We start from the raw sequence: 22,292 nt of genomic DNA on the forward strand, positions 1-22,292 counted from the left end.
CAACTCGAAAGGATACGCATGATTCGTCTCAATTCCGTTTCCTAAAATACTACCTTAAATGTACATTTATATTGCCTAAACTAACATTTATTTATAAAACTAAGTTATTACAATTAAAACACATAGATAATGGCTAATCTTAATTGTGTTATGGTTTATTTAAGTCGGAAATAAAAAGCATGTCATCCTATTAAATCGATGAAAAAGTTAAAATTGAGGACACCACTTGGCATAATTACATGTAAGTTACTTTCGGTGTTTGTTTTTAATTTATTAAATAATTTAGATAGTGTAATATATTGAATGTTATTATAAAACGCTCCTGTATTTTCTTGAAATAATTATGGACCTAGGATTATAGTTAGTTCTTCTTGAATGCTCTTAGCTTTTATGAGTACCTGGGAGTTGAAACAAGGCTATCTACCGGTAGTGTAGCATGTCTATCCGTAGTATCATGGTATCGGTCCTCTTAAAGGGACCTTTTCACAGATGTTGGCATGTATTGAAGTTAGTCATCACATACTTTATATTGATCTCAAAAGCTCCAGTAAAAACAATAATACAATTAAATAAAGAAAAAAGTAACCATCAACTGGGCTCGAACCACTGACCCCTGGAGTAAAAGTCTAACACTAAGACCACTCGGCCATCCGTGCTCATACAATGAATGATGTTTTTTATACTTTATATAAGCAGTCCTCGTAACAAACGTTAGTATAAAAAATATAACAACAACAACAATAGTTCTGGCTATCATAACTTTAAATGTCGCTTTTAATGATTTTTAACTGGCGCGACTTTATAGTTATGGACCAACCCCATTAGGAAAGTCAACCAGAAATTCCCGAAAAGTTGACAGTTATCATAGACCGGTCCAAAACAGCTTTAAAATGCAGTTATTGGCCCAAATCAACCACTTGATCGGAAAGATTGACAATTTTCACATTTAACTGATATATTCTTTCACAAAATACTATCTTAAACATTTAAAATTTATCTATTCTGCTCTTACATATCGAGAAAAACAGCGATGTGACATACTTTGTTGAAATGCGAATCTCCCAAGATTTCACGGTCATATGACGTTATTTCTATTTTTAGTAACATACCATGTGCTCAGTGTTTTCAAATTCAGAATGACATTTCCCGGTATTTTAGATTATTCTGGCTTGTTTTGTAAACACATTGTAGTGTAAATACAAACTCAAAGTAAATATTATTTAAAACTAACTGATTCACACTGAAATCAGTCTAATAATCCACCAGACGTAAGTTGTTAATCACAAATAATAGATTTCAGAAAACGAAAGTAATGTTTACAATGTCAGCATAAAATGTCAAGGTCGATCCGAATGAAAACCCGTCACGTGACAAAGCGACAATGGCGTCAAAATTGTGAATTTCAGACTGATGAGAGTTATTTTGGGGGACGCTCCGTGGATTGACATATAGCACATGCGTGTTTTTGTATGTGTTCCTTACGAAATTCGTATGTATTCATTAACACTTCATTAACAATACGAATTTCGGAAGTGAACACAAACAAAAAACACGCATGTGTTATATGTCAATCTATAGTTAAAGGTGTATTCTTTGACATAAAAACGAAAACTGCATTTAAGTCGACATTGTTTTGGTAAAATACTGGCTAGATTTAGCTCCCTGTAGTAATATTTATCATGTACAATGGTTCTCATAATATCGAACCATCTGATTGGTCGCTAGGATTTGTTACTATGAGCATGTACTTGTTCAAAAAAATCTTAATAGAAAAACGAAACTCTTGCTCGTGTTCTTATTTGTTTGTTTTTTTAGCTCACCTGATTGGTCAAGTGAGCTTTTGTGACCGGTCTTTGTCCGTCGTCCGTCCGTCCACATTTGTTCGTTAACACTCTAGAGGCTACATTTATTGTCTGATCTTCATGAAACTTGGTCAGAAGCTTTGTCCCAATAAAATCTCTGTCGAGTTCGAAACTGTGTCGTGCCGGGTCAAAAACTATGTCACTAGGTAAAAAAAAAACAAAAAAAACTTGTAAACACTGTAAAGTCACATTTCATGCCCAATCTTCATGTAACTTTGTCAAAATGTTTGTCTTAATGATATCTTGGTTGAGTTCAAAAGTGGTTCCGGTCCGTTGAAAAACATGGCCGCCAGTGGGCGGGTCAGTTTTCCTTATTTGGCTATAGAGAAACCTTGTAAACACTCTAGAAGTCACAATTTTTGCCCAATCATCATGAAAAACGGTCAAAACATTGGTTTTATTGATATCTCCTTAGAGTTCGAAAATGGTCCAGATCGGTGAAAAAACATGGCAGCCAGTGGGCGGGGCATTTTTCTCTATATATATAGTGAAAACATGTGAACACTCTAGAAGTCACATTTTTTGGCCCAATTTTCATGAAATTTGGTCAGAACATTTGTTTCCTTGATATGAGAGTTGACTTCGAAAATGGTTCCGGTCAGTTGAATGACATGGCTGCCAGGGGGGGGGGGGCAGTTTTCCTTATTTGGTTATAGAGCAACCTTGTAAACACTATAGAAGCCACCATTCTTGCCCAATCATCATAAAGTAGGTCAAAATCTGGTTTTATTGATATCTCGGACGAGTTCGAAAATGGTCCAGATCGGTGAAAAACATTGCCGCCAGTGGGCGGGGCATTTTTCTCTATATGTATATAGTGGTCAGAACATTTGTTTCCTTGATATGAGAGTTGAGTTTGAAAATGGTTCCGGTCAGTTGAATAACATGGCTGCCGGGGGGGGGGGGGCAGTTTTCTCATATTTATATAGTAAAAAAAGCTTGTAAACACTCTAGAAGTCACATGTTTTGCCCAATCATCATGAAACTTGGTGAAAATATTGGTTTTATATATATCACATAATAAATGCCATAATTATTGCCTTTAGATAGTCCAAATTTTCATTATATTATACAAAATCCATGTAAATACTCTAGAGGTCACAATTTTGTTTCAGATTTTATGAATCTTGGTCATAATATTTATTTTTGTAAGCAAATTTGAATGTTTCTTTAGGGGGGTCAACTCAAAATATAGGTAACGCGGTCAAATCTTACAAAAACAAAATCACTCCATATGCCAGAGTTTTGGTTCAATAATGATGAAACTTAACCAGGATGTTTGTCTGGACAATATCTAGGTCAAGTTTGACGTTTGGTAAAGATTGAATGAAACGATTCCTCTCAGGTGAGCGAACTAGGGCCATATTGGCCCTGTTGTTTACATTTTATTAAAAAGAAGCGGCCTATAAAACTTTTGATAAAGCAACTATTAGTCCATAAACAAAGTACCTTAATTGTGTGTTACGTAATTTAAAAATCATAGCATCACCCTGGAATAAACATGACCTATTTTCCAATGAACACTTGAAATCATGAGAATGATCACGACAACAATAGTCATGGATAACAATCAAATAAATTCAACTTCTAAAGATTGAAAAAAACATAAACTTTCCAGCACGTCTTTGGGTTTTTGCGTTAAACTTAAAGTCACCACAGGTAGTTAGCGTGTGGCTATGATATTAATTAGTGGAAACATCATTTTGAATGAATGAATGAATGATAATCATATCATAACGAAAAAAAAACTTTTCTGAAAAGAAAATCACTATCAAATATATATATATAACGTTATATATATATATTTTATAGTGATTTTTTTTCAGAAAAGTTGATTGTGTAGTTTCGGCAAACATGATAGATCTTAGCGTTTTTTTTTTTTATTAAGATCTTTGTTAAACAAAAAGGCCACATAGTGTGATAGCAAAGCAAGATGAGCCCTTTGCGAATAGTAAACTATATCCAGGGATTTCAAAAGAATACTGCGTTTTGACGCGAGCAAATTGAAGATGACCCGTTTTATTAGTTATTTAGCCCATCCAAACCTATCTCCTACTTTTCGTTTATCGTCTATCTAATGAAATATACTACTCAAAATCAGCTAAGGATCACTTTTTATTTTCCCATTATCTTTAATTTTATTAAAATTGTTATTTTGCAGGTTTTGATATTAGAATGTGTGTTTTTGATTTTATTTTTATGTATTGATTTATCATTGATGCGTGTTACGGTGTCGCTAGTGTTTTTCCCAGGCCATTTAAGCGTGGCGAAAAGCCACGCCGCCCTCCCGGATCGCCACGCTTCCCTTTTCAAAGGCAAATTTCGCCACGCGCCATTTTTTTCAAAGGCAAATTTCGCCACGCGCCCTTATCGATAACATCTTTATTGCCTTACGAGCTAACTTGGTCCGCAAAATCAGCTTCCTTGATTGTCCGTGAGAGACGTCAACGTCTAATCGACTATATTAATTGAGCAGATTTAATCTATAACAGTGCTCGATTTATAGGTAGGTCTTACTGACTATGGTGTACGAACTGGTCCAAAACTATTCTAAACTGTCCGGGACGGTTTATAAACCGTCCGGGACGGTTTGTAAACTGTCCCGGACAGTTTACTAAACTGTCCCGGACAGTTTCTTACTTTTGAACCGCTCGTGCGTCTGTACACTGTACCGGGCGATTTATTTTGTGGATTACAAACCGTCCGGACAGTTTAGGAAACTGTCCGGGACGGTTTCCTGGAAACTGTCCGGGACGGTTTCCTAAACTGTCCCGGACGGTTTACAGGCATAAATTATAGTACGGCGTAAGTTCTGAAGAGGAGTCAATCAACCAATCAGAACACTCGTAGCCCTTCGCATTTGTGTGCCATTTCGAAAGTGAGAATTTCCTTTTAAGTAACGTTTACTCGAGTGATTGTTCGATAATTTATCATTTGTACGCGAATATGGACAGATTCAATGTAAAAATCTTGTGGTAAAGTCATTACAGTATTTAGCATCAAAAGAACAAACGAACAGTTGCATTGAAACAAGAATGTATTCAAACAATATAACAATAACCATGTATATAAATGTCTGTAATTATAGCAATAATTATGCGTAATTATTTGTTTAACTTACATAATGGATTCATTTGATGTTCTAATCTGCAATTATTTTCAAACGGTACTTGACCAGAAGCATTATTCAGCAAGTAAAGAGAAACAATAATTCCTATTGTCGGTACTGATCTGGCATAATTAAGGATTACAACACTTTTTATGTCCCCCACTATAGTAGTGGGGGACATATTGTTTTTGCCCTGTCTGTCTGTCTGTTGGTCTGTCTGTTGGTCTGTTTGCGCCAACTTTAACATTTTGCAATAACTTTTGCTATATTGAAGATAGCAACTTCATATTTGGCATGCATGTGTATCTCATGAAGCTGCACATTTTGAGTGGTGAAAGTTCAAGGTCAAGGTCATCCTTCAAGGTCAGAGGTCAGATATATGTGGCCAAAATCGCTCATTTTATGAATTCTTTTGCAATATTGAAGATAGCAACTTGATATTTGACATGCATGTGTATGTCATGGAGCTGCACATTTTGAGTGGTGAAAAGTCAAGGTCATCCTTCAAGGTCAGAGGTCAAATATATGTGGCCCAAATCGCTTATTTTATAAATACTTTTGCAAATTGAAGATAGCAACTTGATATTTGGCATGCATGTGCATCTCATTGAGCTGCACATTTTGAGTGGTGAAAGGTCAAGGTCATCCTTCAAGGTCAGAGGTCAAGTATATGTGGCCCAAATCACTTATTTTATGAATACTTTTGCAATATTGAAGATAGCAACTTGATATTTGGCATGCATGTGTATCTCATGGAGCTGCACATTTTCAGTGGTGAAAGGTCAAGGTCAAGGTCATCCTTCACAAGGTCAAGGTCATCCTTCAAGGTCAAACGTCATATAGGGGGACATTGTGTTTCACAAACACATCTTGTTTGATATACCATTTAAAAGAACAAACAATGTCAAACCAATTAAAAGTGCAAATAACAAGTTGAGAAGAATAATCATTAATTGCTTTCTTGCCATTGCTAGAAATTCAAAACAAATAAACAAAAAAGAATGATGAAAAATTTATGTTAGGTGCAGTATATTTTTATCACAAAGTTAAAATTTCAATTAGATCTATTAAAAAAACTATTTCTTTAACAAATTCAGAACATTTTCAATCCCCGGCTTTGCTTGCGGTATTTTTGTCAATTGCTTACTTGAAAAATTATTATTCAGTCTATTAAACCTGTTCGGTTTAAAAGCTGTTCCTTATTTGTATAAAAAATGCACTGTAAAAGAAGAAATTCGTTACCAATGTCAGAAATACTTTGTGGGCAAATACATTTATTTCGAGTACTTAAAATATTCATTTTTAACTCTGGCGTTTTTGGCAGCAATGATTGATTGAATATTTTTAAAATCACGTTTTGTCCGATAAAAATAGCGTCGCTCGAGATGACAACGATATTACATTACGCTCGTAAAACTTCTAAAGTAAAGCATTATTGTAAGGAGTGTTCTGATTGGTTGATATAAATAAAACCGTATCGGACAGTTTAAACCGTCCCGGACAGTTTACTAAACTGTCCCGGACGGTTTATGCGCACGAACGGTTCAAAACTTTCCAAAACCGTCCCGGACAGTTTGTAAACTGTCCGGGACAGTTAAGTTAACTGTCCGGGACAGTTTAGTAAACTGTCCGGGACAGTTTACAAACCGTCTCGGACGGTTTATAAACTGTCCCGGACAGTTTAGAATAGTTTTGGACCAGTTCGTACACCATAACTGACTGCTCCAAAGCTGTGAATTAGTCATGCGTGAATAACCCCGTGTCAGTATCAATCGATTATGCCGGAGGCTATGTTATCTTCGGAGACTTTTGATGAAAAACTCGATGTTATTCTCGTGGCAATTATGCATTGCATGCATTATTCAGTTATATCAAAACATATATTTTTACGCATAATTACATTTAAAATCACAAACAAATTTATTCTTGATCGTTTTCCTCTTTAACATAATTAGATCTAATTATTGAAATAATTACTGAGACTTATACTAATTTAACAAAATGCGAATCGCGTATACGATTTAACGTTGCTATGCGCACCTGTCGCTTACATCATTTGACATTTTATCAACATGGCGGACTATACAGAATTAAATTGTGACTCGGCAAAAATGGCAAATAACGTCGTAAACGATCGAATTAACGATGGAGATTATACATTAAGAAGGAATTAATGAAATGTCTGTGATAATCAACGATGCATAAAAATGTTTTAGATAGCAACAACATTATTTATTTATTTGTAATCTACTCGGTGGATGTATGTCACGGAAACGAGTGTTTGCATATTGTTAGCAATCAATTTACTCGCAATGTTATTTTAAACATCTGTCGAGATTATGGTTAGAAAATGGGATAAGACAAACATGGTTTCATTTATATGTTAGTGGATCTGTGTATAATCAGATTCATATGCATATATTGCTTTATTATGTTTGTCGTTCTGTACAGTTAATTGAAACAGCATGGAACTTAAATGTACATTACAAGGTAAATATATTAATATAAATCATAGTAAGTTAAATACATCTATTACCATTAAATGTGCTTGTTTATATGTGATTTTTTCCACAACTGCTTCTGATGCGATTACATGTTTCCCCGTAATTCAGGTATTCAGGGAACTTTTTTCCCCTTTTTTGCCTAAACTGCGCGCTAAAATGCCCTTTTTGAAAGTAATGCGCCATGCCCCTTTGCCCTCCTGGGAAAAACACTAGTCGCTGGCTGAATAATTACACATGCTATAAAAAGTGATTCTTAAAAAATTTTGAGTAGTATAACTGCATACGTGCACGTATCTGTTTTGTAGGTAATCATTCATGCATAAAATACTGCAGTAGTATTGTCATATGGAATTTATTTGTCAGTTTTGTGGCATCTCGTGGTCAGTTAGAAAATTCAAGTGTGTTGGATATTGTTTGTCATATGATGAAACATGTTTGTTCTTCATTAATTCTTTGTGCTTTTATTACTACATACACACAGCTCTCAGCGACCAAGATTTCAGTAGCTAGGGGTTAGATTATTGCAAAAATGTGAGCGAAATAACAGTAATGACGTGAAATCATAACGACAATGCATTATCGTCACAGATTAAGTATCATGCCATATAAATAAAATTATCGAGCATTACAACCGTGAAACGACTGAATAATTTGGAATGTTTCTGTTTCGTTATATTTTGTGCCAACACGTGATGCCTTAAGTATAAAATGATTAAGTATATGTTATTCCTCGAAGGTCAGTAGTTCAAGCTTTTGTGGGATAAACATTTTTTTTTCCTGAAATTCTATAATTGATTTACACTGGAGCTCTTTAGTTGTTTACCAATTTAACATAAATTGACATCATATCATAATCATCTTTGTATGTGGTCCCGTCTGGGACATAAGCTACCAAGGAGCTTCCTCCAGGCGTCTCGATTCTGGGCGAGTCTCTCCAGTTACCCCTATGTTTTTTCCCATCTGGTTAGCATCTGCATCCAGTCAGGGCGCCAGGTGTTTATTTTCCGCCCTCTTTCTTTTCCCTTGGGGTTCCAGATGAGAGATTGCCTTGTTGTATTGGATGCATGCGTGCAAAAGATGTGGCCTATCCACCGACAACGTTTTCTTTAACTGTCTTCTTCTGTTTTCTCAACCATAATTCTTCATTGGAGATCTTGTCCGACCATCTGATCTTGAGGATCTTCCTGGGGCAGGTGTTGATGAAGACCTGTATTTTCTTTATGGTAGGGACAGTAGTTCTCCAGGTCTCTGCTCCATGTAGGAGTATCGGCTTAACAATTGTATTGAAAAGCCTAATCTTGGTGGTGATGCAAATTGCGCTTGATCTCCAGATGTTCTTCAGCTGATGGAAGACTGCTCGTTGTTTACAAATTCGGGTTCTGACATCTGCAACCGTTCCTCGATAGTTGTCCAGAGTGTTGTTGAGATAGGTGAAGCCTTTCCCCCGTCTGCAGCGCCTCGCTTTGGACTGTGATGGATGTGTCGTTGGATGCGTTGGTCTTTAACACCCTGCTTTTCTGTCTGTTGATGGTGAGGCCCAGTCTAGCTAAGTTTTCCACTACCATGTTGCCTTTTCCTGCATCTGTTGTTGGATGTGTTCCAACTGTTTGGTGTGTCCACTGGATTCCATTCCGCTTCTTATCAGTCGAGGTCTTAGTGAAACAGTCTATTGCTAGCATTTATTGTCGAACTTAAACAAAGCCAAACATCGAATTGATGTTCGTGGTTAAATGTATTAACCACTCATCACAACTCCACGAACATCACCTGGCAACACAGTCGAACTGCGCATGTGTTCTCGGTTTATTTTGTATCTTATCGCAATATCGTATAGTGGTAGTAACATGTTTATTACTATTTGTTTTGCGATAACTTTTGCAATATTGAAGATAGCAACTTGATAGTTGGCATGCATGTGTATCTCATGAAGCTGCACATTTTTTGAGGTGAAAGGTCAATGCCAAGGTCTTCCTTCAAGGTTAAAATTAAAAAAATACAATCCAAGAGAATAAACAAGCTTTAAAGGGATCTTTTCACGCTTTGGTAAATTGACAAAATTGAAAAAAGTTGTTTCAGATTCGTAATTTTTCGTTTTAGTTATGATATTTGTGAGGAAACAGTAATACTGAACATTAACCATGCTCTAATATAGCCATTATATGCATCTTTTGACGATTTTAAAACCTAAAAATTATAAAGCGTTGCAACGCGAAACGATTGAATAATTTGGAGAGTTCTGTTTTTGTCGTTAAATTTTGTGAAACTACGAAGATTGCTTATATAAGGTATAAAATACATCAAGAATTTGTACTCGGCGGAATAGCTCAGTAGGCTAGAGCGTTTTTACTTCAGGACTCTGGCAGGACTCCAGAGGTCACTGGTTCGAAACCTGCTCCGGGCAATGTTCTTTTCCTTTTTTTATTTTTTTTTCTTGATTTTTTACTTGAGCTTTTACGATCCAATGTTTACATTTATCAATATAAAGCATTTAATGAAAAAGTTTTAAAAAATGCCAAAATCTGTGAAAAGGCCCCTTTAAAAGGGAGATAATTTCTAAACATGTCAAATGATATATTGAAATTTTATTTCAATGCGGCGCAAAAGGGGGCATTGTGTTTTTGACAAACACATCTCTTGTTTGAAAATAAGTTATATTCAACCGCACTATCGAATGACACGGGTATTATCACATACATGAGTAGTATAAAAGTAGGGCTTTCGTCGCCATCTTGGACGGTTTATACCGCCATCTTGGACAACCCAGCGTTCTGATTGGTTGAAATGGAGTGAGATCGGCCTTCTGATTGGTTGATAGGTTTGGCGGCCTTCTTGGCGGTTTACAACCGTCGGTTTTTGGCGGTTTGATATATGATGGGTAAGAATGTTGGCGGTTTGACGCCATCTTGACGGTTTCACTTCCGTCGGTTTTTAGCGGTTTCATATGAGTGAGAATGTTGGCGGTTTGGCGGCCATCTTGACGGTTTCCGTCGGTTTGAAATATAATACGTGAGCATTTTATCGGGCGGTTCGAATATTTGCCGCTATATTGACGATTTCACTTGTGTCGCTTTGAAATATGATAAGTAAGCATTTTAGCTGTTTCACTACTATCGGTTTAACATTTCATGAGCGAGCATGTTGGCGGTTTGAATGATTGCCGCTATATTGACGATTTAAGTCGGTTTAATGTAGGATGGATCCGCCATATTGATGCGTTATAATAAGATCGTTAAGGTACAAGTATGCACGGTTTAATAGTGTTGTTGGATTAAGTGGTTTATCTTTTCATCCATTTGTGTAATTTTTGTGGACGTTTGCGGGTACAATACGTGCGTGTATTTTCGTATAGAATAATGGCACAGGCACAGTTACTGTTTTCTGAAGATACACTATCTTATTTTAAGCAATATGGTTTTGAAAACATAACCTGGTCACCGGTGTGTAAAGAAATAAGTTGTACACTTGACAATAACTTTACCCTAGTTTTGAAAAAGAGACGATCTCGAGTAAAACTAGTTTTTAAAAAAGGAAAAAACAAGTTGATTTTACCAACGACAATGTTTGAAACGATGTGTAGTTTAAAAGAAAGTGTTGAACTACTGATTTCATTTTTAGAGGGACAGTCGCCATGAATGCATTTCAAGAACTCGAGTTCAAATTTGAACACCTCACATTTTATGAAGATAGACTTAAAACATTTGATCTATGGTCACCTCAAATTCAACCGAACAAGTTTCAGTTATCATCAGCTGGCTTTTATTACACAGGTAAAAACGATACAGTAGAATGTTTTTCGTGTGCAGTACGATTACACCAATGGGGGAAAGAAGATGATCCGTTGGAAGAACACAAACAGCATTCACCAAAATGTTTATTTTTAAAAATAATTGGAGAATTAAAAACCAACAAATCAATTGAATCTTCGTGGAATCCATGGAAACCATCGGTTCACTCAGACATGCTTCAAAATGGCGGCGTGCATTTTGGCGGTTGCGTGATCTGAAAAATTTGAAAACAAAATTCGTTAGATATAAAGCTATATAAAGAAATCCTCAAGTACTGTGTTTCATTCCCACTTCAACAAGTGACAGAAGCACATAGTGAATATGGCTTGTTCATCATCTCAAGATTTTAAGCTCAGTTGTAAAGATGGACATAGTGTTTTATCATTAAACAATGAAATGGGGAAAGAAGAGAATAACATGACTGAGGGGGTGGAATTTTCATCACCCCCTCAATTAGACATCTCAACTTCAGCGAGTGTCATGATGATGCGTTCCTACTTTGACTTTTTATACGCAAAAGCTTTATGTGAAGTCAAAACAATGACTGTTCGAAAGAACTGTTATGGTTGTCAAACCAATCACCCTTCACAGAAAGAACATGACTGCCTCATGATATGTGATGATGAGGAGTATCAACTTGAGTTTTATTTCGAGGATATGCTGAAAGAAGTCGATGAAAATGCCATAATACGTTCTTGGGAAGAAATGATGGCCATTTCGAATATTACCCCAGAGATGGTTTTCCTTCACAAACGAGTTATAGAGAGCAAAGACTTTCTAGCCATAATGAAAACGGATCAATGGAAAGCCAAGATGAAAAAAATGGTGCTTACAATTACACAAATAGAAGACAGATTGTTTCGCTGTAACTGATTTAAAAACACAGTAATTCAACGTTATTATTCAGTCAAGGATTGATCTTCTAGTAGAAATGGAGTGTTCAGATAATATTGATGGGAATGTATCTTTTGTGTATGATGTAAACAATGTAAATATACAGAACGAACTTTTACAAAAAGCAAAAAACGTGAAGTGTAGAACTGTCATGATGAAAAGGATAACTTTACTTACACTTGTTGCTGTTGGTATTATCCCCGGGTATGTTCTTCTAGGCCATGATGTCGTTCAATGCACTCCACAGCAATGGAAGCCTTCTGAAATGAATACAACACCATTGGTTTTATTGTATCGAACGGAACAATTTTCGTTAGAAAATAATGTGTTTTTGTCATTTTGTAAAATAAGCAACCAAACATATATAGACATACGACATTTTGCAAACGGAAATGCTACAGATTTTGGTGTAACCCTTAATATTTCTCAATGTAATACTTTGAAAAGATTGTTACCTTAAATTGTTGACATGTTTTGTAAATGTTTGATATTTTGTAATGTTATTATGTTTATAATATTAACTTTGTATAGTATAAGGGAACATACTGTTTTATTTGATTGCTAATGTAAGGGGGAATACTCCTCCAGTCTTGTTGAATGTAGGGGGGGACAATTGAGAGAGTTGAAAAGCACATGTTTGTAAACAAAGAAATATCAGAAAACTCATCAGTGTTTTATCACATTTAACAAATAAAATTATGTACTGAACATGTTTTGTAATGAGATCACTATGTGTATAAAATAAATATTTTATATGCATTGAAGTATTCGTGTTGTTCATTTTTAAAGTTGTTTTCGAATAGTGCACACTGTCAATGTTTATAAATAAACAAGCAATATTGATTAACCATGGATAAATTACAAAAGGAGCGTATTCTTTCAGAATACTATTTTAATGCTAAGCAACCTGGCAGTTATGTAGGTGCTGTGAAATTACAACACATATTGAGAAAAAAAATACCCAGGAGCGTTTACTTTGAATTTTATCAACAACTGGTTGAATAATAAAGATTCCTATCCGTTGCAAAAACAACCTGTTACTTTAAACCAATAACATCTGCTTGGGAAAGCCCTAAAGGCTTTATTTGGTTTACTTTACGAATGTCAGCAGTATGATTTGAAGGCGAAATAAGTATGTTAAGTTGTTTTATTCTTTTGTTAAGTCTTTTTTTATGTTCTGCCTCTAAAATATTAGAGATGTAATAAATTGAAAAAATATCAAACGCACTTATTCAATGTTTGACGATCGGTGAGAATATGAATGAAAGAGACGTGATCAAACATATCATGAAGCAATAAAGATAAACAGATGATAGTGTCATTTCAATAAACATAATTGGTAATTAGCGAGTAAATCCTAAAAATGTGTGACAAAAAAGAAAAAGCCATGTTGTTGATGTTTAGTAAATTTCGAATCAAAATTAATCTACAGCTTAGGCTTATATCTAGTCATCGAGAAGCTATAAAGTAAATCAATTTATGTGATATTCTATTTCAATGGTTTTCATTTTTTAATTTCAATCGGGTTAACTTTATATTTAAATGTGTGTGTTTTGAGATAAATTCTGGGTTAAATGATCAGCATGTCTTTTTTCCATGTAAATTCCAGAACAGAACAGAACTTTATTTAACTCAAGTTACAATTGCAATACATGAGTATACAGAACAATATAGTCATAGACGCATAATTTTCACATTACATGGTTTGGTAAGATCTATTTGAGAAATAACTAACATACATTTTCCTAAGTAATAATTATTTAGGGCATTGGAGACGTGGCGTGTGTCTAGTTGATTATATGACCTGGTAACTGGTCTTTTACCTGGGCGTAATACATTTTAAATGATTAGTAACTTCAAATATTGGAACAGACTATAGGTTATTGACAAGTGCGTGGGAAAGTGATTGACGGGTGTAGTAGACTTGGTCACGTGATTTCATCGGGTCAGAGTAACAGGCGTGACAGTTTTGTTTACCTGTACGATTCACGCTGATTTAACTTTGATCATTTACAAAGCAAGTGAAATAATCTAGTGATTTTCATCGGATATATCTTAACATCCAAATGCTTGGTAATTATCTCTCTGTCTCCAAAGCGGTGTTTCTAGTTTTAATTGTTTACAGGTCCCATTACAATTTTAAAGTCAATTGATATGTTTGTATTAACTTATGAATAATGTTTTGTATTTATTAAATATGAATAACGTTCAGCTAATCGGTAATAAGAAAAATGCATGTACATACTGGATTAAAACATAATTGGTGCAGTATATAAACACGCAAGAGGGAAATGATTTTTGTTTAATGGTTAAAACCTATTTTTATTCAGATATTTATTTTCACATTCATAGTTATTGTTATTAATTTAAAGCTGTGATATCCGATTAGATTTTAAGGTTGTAAGGGAGATAAAATTTCATAAAGAAGAGATGTAACCTTTAAAAGATGTAATGTAATTATTCGACAGTTTCAGTAAGCGATGTTCACAAACAATTCTTTGAAAATTATTAAAACAAAACCAAAATAAGAATAGCGGGTATGAGTTTATTGTTTAGATAAACATTCCCACCATGATATGCATTACAATATAAGAATGCTTTCCTGTGTTCAGTCGTGCAATGTTAACACTACTCCTTGTATATACCTAGAATGCAATAAGCTATTCGGTGATTAAAATGTCAAAAGTTTTTTTCTCTTTATTAAGCCATTATGTTTGAGCATTATGTAATCATGCGCCAATTTTTTTTTTTTTTTAGTTTAATTGTGAAAAATATATTACTAGAAAATAACGAACTCTTAAACTTTATTTGTTAAAGCATAACACGTGTATATATTTTTTTTTTTTTTTGCACAGTCAATTATTTTCAAACAAGTACATTCTCTTGATAAAAAGCAAAATGAATGAGGGTGATCGAAAATATTTGCAATGTTAAAATCACAAAACAATTTAAGACACTTAAGGCATGTGTCTTTTGTTTGTTGTGAGGTCATAGAAAAAACTAGATAAAATCAGTTTTAAAATTGTATTGTCTGAGTCATATACTCATGATATAAATATTACGCGTGAACAGAAACACAATATGAAACTAGTTGCAAGTACATAGTATTAAAATTGTATTGTCTGAGTCATATACTCATGATATAAATATTACGCGTGAACAGAAACACAATATGAAACTAGTTGCAAGTACATAGTATTAAACTTATCACCAGAAGATGTCTGTGTTAATAAAGGTAGTGAGGAAAATGACAATGTATGCAAATATTCACCACTTAAAATATAACAAAAGAACTGTGAGCACATTATGTTTAGCAAAACATTTAGGAATTGATAAAAACACCATCACGATTAAACAGCAAATGGAACAAACACGTGTGAGATCATATTAAATTTGATAAACAATTATCACATAATTAATAACTAACAAGTAATGGCTGGTTTTGATAGTTTATATCAAATTAAATTGAAACTATTTTAGATCATTGAAGAAAATAATTACACAAAATAATTACAAGACAAAATTGTATTTGAAATTACTTGAATGAAAAATGTTAAAGCAAAAAGTTTTAATTAAAATTATCAACATTGTTTAATATAACTCATAAATGCAAAATGGTTTTATGAAAATAATTTTACTAATGAAAATAATTAAAGAATTTGAATAAAAAACGTAGGTTTATGTATTTAGAAGAAAGGTTTTGAAAATAAGTTTAAGAAATTAATTTACGAGTGAATTTTTTCTAGAAAAGCAGTGTTTTATGAGAAAGTTTTTGAAAATAAGTTAAAGAACAATTTTTTAAGAATTAAGTTGTATGAAAATGTTATTAAAAAATCTTCGTATTAGCAAAACATTTAGGAATTGATATACACACCACCTCGATAACATAACAAATGGAACAAACACGTGTGAGATAAATATTTGATCAATAATAATCATATGAAGATGAAACTATTTTAGAACATTGAAAAATGTTAAAAGTTAACAGTTTTAATTAAAATCTTCAAAATTTTAAATCATTAAAGCAAAATGGTCTTATAATTTTATGAATTTGGAAAGTTATACACATACGAACATAATTTTTTGAATCTGAGAAGTTATACACATGTTGTTGTTTTTTTTTAAATATAAGAAACTGTTTTTGAAAATAAGCTTAAGAAATAATTTAGTATGAAAAGTTATTCGGACTTTTTTTGAAAATTAGATTAAGAAAAATAAAATGAAATGAGAAGACTATGCAATCTTTTTTTGAAAATTTGATTTTGGAAAGTAAAAAAGTTGAAAGCAAAATATTTTTTTAATGTGAATAATTTTGAAGAATGTTTTTCAAACTAAGTTTAAGAAATTTATTTACGAGTGTTTTTATTTTTAGAAAAGCAATGTTTTAGGACAAAGTTGAAGAACTTTTTTTAGAATGAAGTTTTATAAAAAACAAAAAACAAAAAAAAAACTACGAAATAGTTTAAGAAAAATATTTGTGAAGCAGTTGTCTAAAAAAAATATATTTTTGAAGCAGTTGTTTAAAATTATTTAGAACATATTGACTCTAACAAAAGTTGAAAAGAAAATAGATCAACAATAATCACATGAAGATAAAACTATTTTAGAACATTGAAGAAAATAATTACACGACAAAATTGTATTTGAAATTACTTGAATGAAAAATGTTAAAGCAAATAGTTTTAATTAAAATCTTCACACAAAAAAATTAGCATTACTAATTTATGCAAAATGGTTTTATGAAAATATTTTTTAAATATGAAAATAATTTTAAAAAGTTGAAAGCTAAATAGAAAAAAAAGTTAAATGGAAAATATTTTTAAGGTGAATGGTTTAGGAAACTTAGTTTAAGAAATTTATTAGTGATTTTATTTATTTATTTATTTTTTTAAGAAAAGCAATGTTTTAGGAAGAAGTTTTATCAAAAAAAAAAAAAAAAAAAAAAAAAAAAAAAAAAAAAAGCCTAAGAAATAGTTTTAAGAAAAATATTTTTGAATCAGTAGATTAAAAAAACGAAATTTGTAGAAAATTATTTAGAAAATATTTACTTCAACAAAAGTTCAAAAATAGACCTATAATAATCACAAAGATAAAACTATTTTAGGACATTGAAGAAAATAATTACAAGACAAAAGTGTATTTGAAATAACCTGAATGAAAAATGTTAAAGCAAAAAGTTTTATTAAAAAATTAAGTATAACTAATTAATACAAAATGATTTTATTCTCTACATACTTATATGTCCCTTTGTTAGTGAACACAGAAAGAAGTTTATAAAAGGATACTACTACTGAAGAACAAATACACTAAAATTCAAAGAATTGTTGACTACAAGAACCTTAAAGGATTTAAAATCTTATACAAATTCATAAAAATATTATTTCAAACATAAACCCGTTGAATAGTTTAGCTTGGTGCATATGTTTATCATCTTTTATTTATTTATTTATTATTTTATTTTTTTACAATTAAATTTTATAGGACTAATCCACATCCATAAAAATATTACTTTAAACAGTAACACGATGATAAGCTTAATTATGTAGAGAACAAAATATTTTCTTATACAGTCAGTATATTTGGCATTTTGTTTCAATAAATCAATCAAGATTTTATAAGATGAATGCATATCTTACATATTAATTGGTATTACTACATCGTAGTAAATGTTGAATACCTTACTTCATTCACTACGCATGTTTAAAATATTGTTTATGCATATTTTTTTTTCCAATCCGGCAACCATTATTAATACCACAAATTCCTTATTTACTCATAGAGCTTAATTGTTGTTAACAAATTGTAATTTATATTTTAAACTTTTTACTAGCCAAATTGTATGCAATGCGCATGTTTGTACCTCAAGTTTAATGTTAACCTTACTTAAATACTCAATGATATATGTTTCTAATCAATGACACTTGAAACTCATCTATACCTTTCACCTTTATAGTTAATAAGACTTCATCAAGTTCATGTGCCATGTGTACACTTACAAAAATACATGCACAGTATTGCATGTCATGCAATTTCACTACTGTAGGTCAAATTGACACATTTTTGTACATTATTATATTATACAGCTACTTGCTGAAACAATAACATAAAGTTTTACTTACGAATCACATGGTCACTGACACAAGTCAAACATGGACATGGTTATCTGGCCTGATAGTGACAATGTTGTGAATAAACATCGGTCATTGTAACGTGAACGTGTCATTTCACATTTGATCATCATTTCAATACTCCAATTAATCCCAAATACAATTACCTTAAACAGACAAGTACAGTGCACAAATTTTAAATCTCCACATTACTTAAGTTAATATGCAAACTACTAATGAATCACTCTCCGCGATTATTCCACAGATAAAAGAGTGAAAACACAAATAAAACGCACATTTCTGACCTAATAACAGGGTTTACACATAGATCAGCGAAGCGCCATAGCTAAAAATAAATTAACCAATCAAATTCAATGGGCTTTAAATAGAGCCAAACGAAAAAAAAACAACATTACTATAGTCTGTTTCAGTTACCCAGGTAAACAAACAGGTTATTGAGACCAAAGGAAATAATGTTTATTTCTTAGGTCAACATCAGCATTCCCCCACTCAATTCAAATGTATGTTCCATATCTTATCTTCATTTCTCTTTCTCTCTTATAATTTCTTAATAATAGTTAACACCATGTCACAATTGTTAATTACTTTTTGTAAAAAATGCATTGCCACTGTATACTCATGTGTCACTGTATTTGTGATTTGAGTTTAATAAACGTCATGATGTTGTTGTTGTTGTAATAAATTTGAATGCCCTGCAACTTTCTTTATTGCCGGATCAAGTGGTAGCGGAAAGTCATCATTTCTTTTGAATGTGTTTAAAAATGCGCAATTCATGTTAACGGGGAATTAAAAAAATCATTTATTGCTATTCGACAGATCAACCCTTATTTGATAATATGAAAAAGCAAATAGAAACAATTGAATTTCATGAGGGTTTACCAAGCAAAGAAGACATGGATGTGTGGTCAATGGAATCTGACTTCAAAATTTTAGTCATTGGTGATTTAGCTCAAAAAGCATCTGAAAGTGTGGATATATTCAACTTATTCAACATCTATAGTCACCATAGAAATTTTTCTGTATTTTTCGTGGTTCAGAATCTTTTTACAGGTGGAAAATATTTTCACACTATAAGTTTAAATAGCCACTATTTTGTCATGTCCTAAAATTAGATAAACACGATGTTCATGTTAAATATATAACTTACCCCATGCCACATGGTATTATATGCCTGTATGTGGGGTACTAATTTACTTAATTTTTCTATTTCATCCATACTCAACGAAACAAGAAATATCTTTTAAAAAGATATACGGCGTTGATTGTGGTCGATGTTTATGAACGATCAAAAGTTATCTTTATGAGATAAAAAGTAGCGGATGCCTTTTTCTGCGCAGTTCTTAGCTACATCATAAGCAAATCAATTACGGGGTGTTGCGCCAGATTTCGTGGCTTATTTTGCTTTATGTGATATTATTACTCAGATATCTATATTTACAGAATAGAAAAACACAAGAAACATGAAAATAAACGATTGCATATAGGTCAGCCGGCAATACTCGAATCTTATTTAATTGCATAATTATAGTATAGTGAATTATTGTGCTCATGCTTAATAAACTGGTCTAAATTGATAAATATTTCTAATTATTTTAAAAAAAATTATTGTCCGCAATATGGAATACGTAACCTCCCTAAAGGGAGATACCCAGATAAAAATAAATAAATACATAAATAAAAAAAATCACTGAAGGTCGTTGACGCCTTCACCACTTCACCGCATGTATTACGTTTTTATGAAAACATTGTGTGGGAGTGAAATGAGAATTACCGTTTTTACTAAATTTACAGAGCATATTTTACAAATAAGTATGCGCTTAAAAGCTTTAGGTACGATAAGAACCGCAACACACTCTGCTAGGAACAATTAACTCTGCCTGTCTGCAGCAGACGACAAATGATTCTGCTCTAGCAGTGAGTGTATATACCAGTTTGTAAGACGACATTAGCCAGTCTAGTGTTTATCATTGAAATCTGTACATATTGGCTGCTTTCTGAGAAAACGGGGTTTAAAGCACGTCAAATAAGATAAGCATGTGCACACTGATTAGCCTGTGCAATGCGCACAAGCTAATCAAGGACGATAACAGCAAACAACTTCAATGCCTTACACGGTTACTCCTTTCTCCATAGATTCAACAAGATCAGAGCTAATCTATTTAACTGTTCAGGGGTTATTATCAAGGTGTTGTGAAACGCTGATCACTGTTAGAAGTGATAACATGAGGGGATTTATTGGCCATATCTAATTACAAGATACTGGTGTAGAATGCTGAGAATTCAGATGGTTAAACATTGCTCACACACTAAATGAATAATTTGATTGTAGAAAAATACAGGGGCATGCATTTTAATAGGTATCAAAGAGTAAATATTAACTAACTAAAGCACATTTTAATAAAGAGCATCGTGCTTGTATTTGAATACTTGTACTTGTACATAGTTTATTATTGAATTGAACAACATATTAATTTAAGTTAATTAAACTATGTTATGGAAAGTATATATATATATATATATATATATATATATATATATATATATATATATATATATATATATATATATATATATATATGCGAACAGTATGTAATGATCTCAGAGCATAATTATAATTATGTTATATAAAATTATAATGCAGATATTTTCCATTACACATACTTATCAAATTATTAAGAAGTAAACAATTGAATATTCCTTATTTTTTCAATTTACATCTATTAATGCTCATACAAACAAGTTGAAATAGCATAAATAGTATGCCACAAAAACTTTATAGAATTCTTGTCAATTTATAATAGAAATTTATAATTTTTATAGAATGATAAGCTGCTATATGCATGTATATTTAGTACTGTCATGATTGTAACCCAAACTTTTCTAGCAAGGAAATTTCATGGAAAAAAACTTAATTTTTACTCGAAATACTTCACCTTTGTAATTCACATAACAAATGTTCATATAATATACATACCGGGTAACTATGTTACTAATCAGTTAATTAAAAAACATATTTTTTAACAATCAACTTTACAGGAATTATCAGCATGAGTATCCAGCATGATATTTGCTAGTGGATTGTTGAACTGGGCTTGAATTATATAATTAAATGAATTAATGAGATGTAGTCTCCTGTGGTTGATACATATTAAATACCAAAATGTCTCAACTTAAAGATCAACATGAATTTTCCAGATATAACACCTGGGTTCATTTATTATCGCCAAGAAGGCTGTTGACAGGGGAGTGTGCTTTATGACCACAGAACAGTTAACACTAATTAGTTCTGCTGATAAGCTATGGCTAAAATCTAGCCGTCCTGAGAGTAACTTGGTAGGGGTGTTAAGCGCTTTGATTATTTGTGAGCGAAGCCTGTGTGCCTGTGTGGATAACTTTAGTTAACTTTAGCAGACAACAAATGCTTAAAGCGTTTGGTTTAACCACCTAATCTGCCTGTTCTCACTGGTACACTGCATAGTGTATTTAACAGCTTGTAAGACAACGTTGGTCAGTCTAGTGTTTATCATTGAAATCTGTACATATTGGCTGCTTTCAAGGAAAACGGGGCTTAATGCATGTCAAATTAGATTAGTCTGTACACACTGATTAGAAAAACAACAACAACACACATCTCGACCTGCGTTTTAAGACACCCTCTTTATAAATTTAAATGGGTTGTGGTCTTTTCAACCTGTGATATGAAAAGCTATAACATAACTTTGAAAACTGAGTTGCGTCTAAGATTATACAACAGCGAGCACATTCAGATGGGGTGTATAATACATAGTTTAAACCCCTTCCCAACGCCATTGTTTTAAACCAGACGCGATATTTTCAACCACTCAACACATGATTTCTACAAGCAGGGATTTAAAGTTTAGGTTATTTAGATATAGTTGATAGATTTGGACGTATTAATAGGAGCGCTTGAAATTGATTGACACTTTACATGTTTTGTTATTTTACAAAGTACACCATTGGTTCTATCAATACACTTTATAATCATGTTT

The 22,292-nt window shown here is 32.6% G+C and overlaps 2 long non-coding RNA genes and 1 other non-coding gene across 3 annotated transcripts in view; 2 read left to right on the forward strand and 1 right to left on the reverse strand.

Annotated features, from left to right (window-relative positions):
* Positions 1 to 4: 4 nt before the first annotated feature.
* The window catches only part of LOC127857755 (uncharacterized), a 31,235-nt gene continuing 8,947 nt past the window's right edge, over positions 5 to 22,292 (forward strand). The window contains exon 1 of the long non-coding RNA XR_008038616.1: positions 5 to 241. This is a non-coding gene — a long non-coding RNA (uncharacterized LOC127857755). The remainder of the gene's footprint in view (positions 242 to 22,292) is intronic.
* On the forward strand, positions 6,466 to 6,653 carry LOC127859091 (small nucleolar RNA snR44). Its single transcript, XR_008039280.1, has one exon. It is a non-coding gene; the product is annotated as a small nucleolar RNA snR44 (small nucleolar RNA).
* LOC127857756 (uncharacterized) lies at positions 11,209 to 18,594 on the reverse strand. The gene is made up of 3 exons (XR_008038617.1): positions 18,274 to 18,594; positions 12,332 to 12,414; positions 11,209 to 11,474 (listed from the first exon to the last, which is right to left on the reverse strand). It is a non-coding gene; the product is annotated as an uncharacterized LOC127857756 (long non-coding RNA).

Source organism: Dreissena polymorpha, chromosome 14 (assembly GCF_020536995.1).
Source record: "Dreissena polymorpha isolate Duluth1 chromosome 14, UMN_Dpol_1.0, whole genome shotgun sequence".
Lineage (NCBI taxonomy): Eukaryota > Metazoa > Mollusca > Bivalvia > Myida > Dreissenidae > Dreissena > Dreissena polymorpha.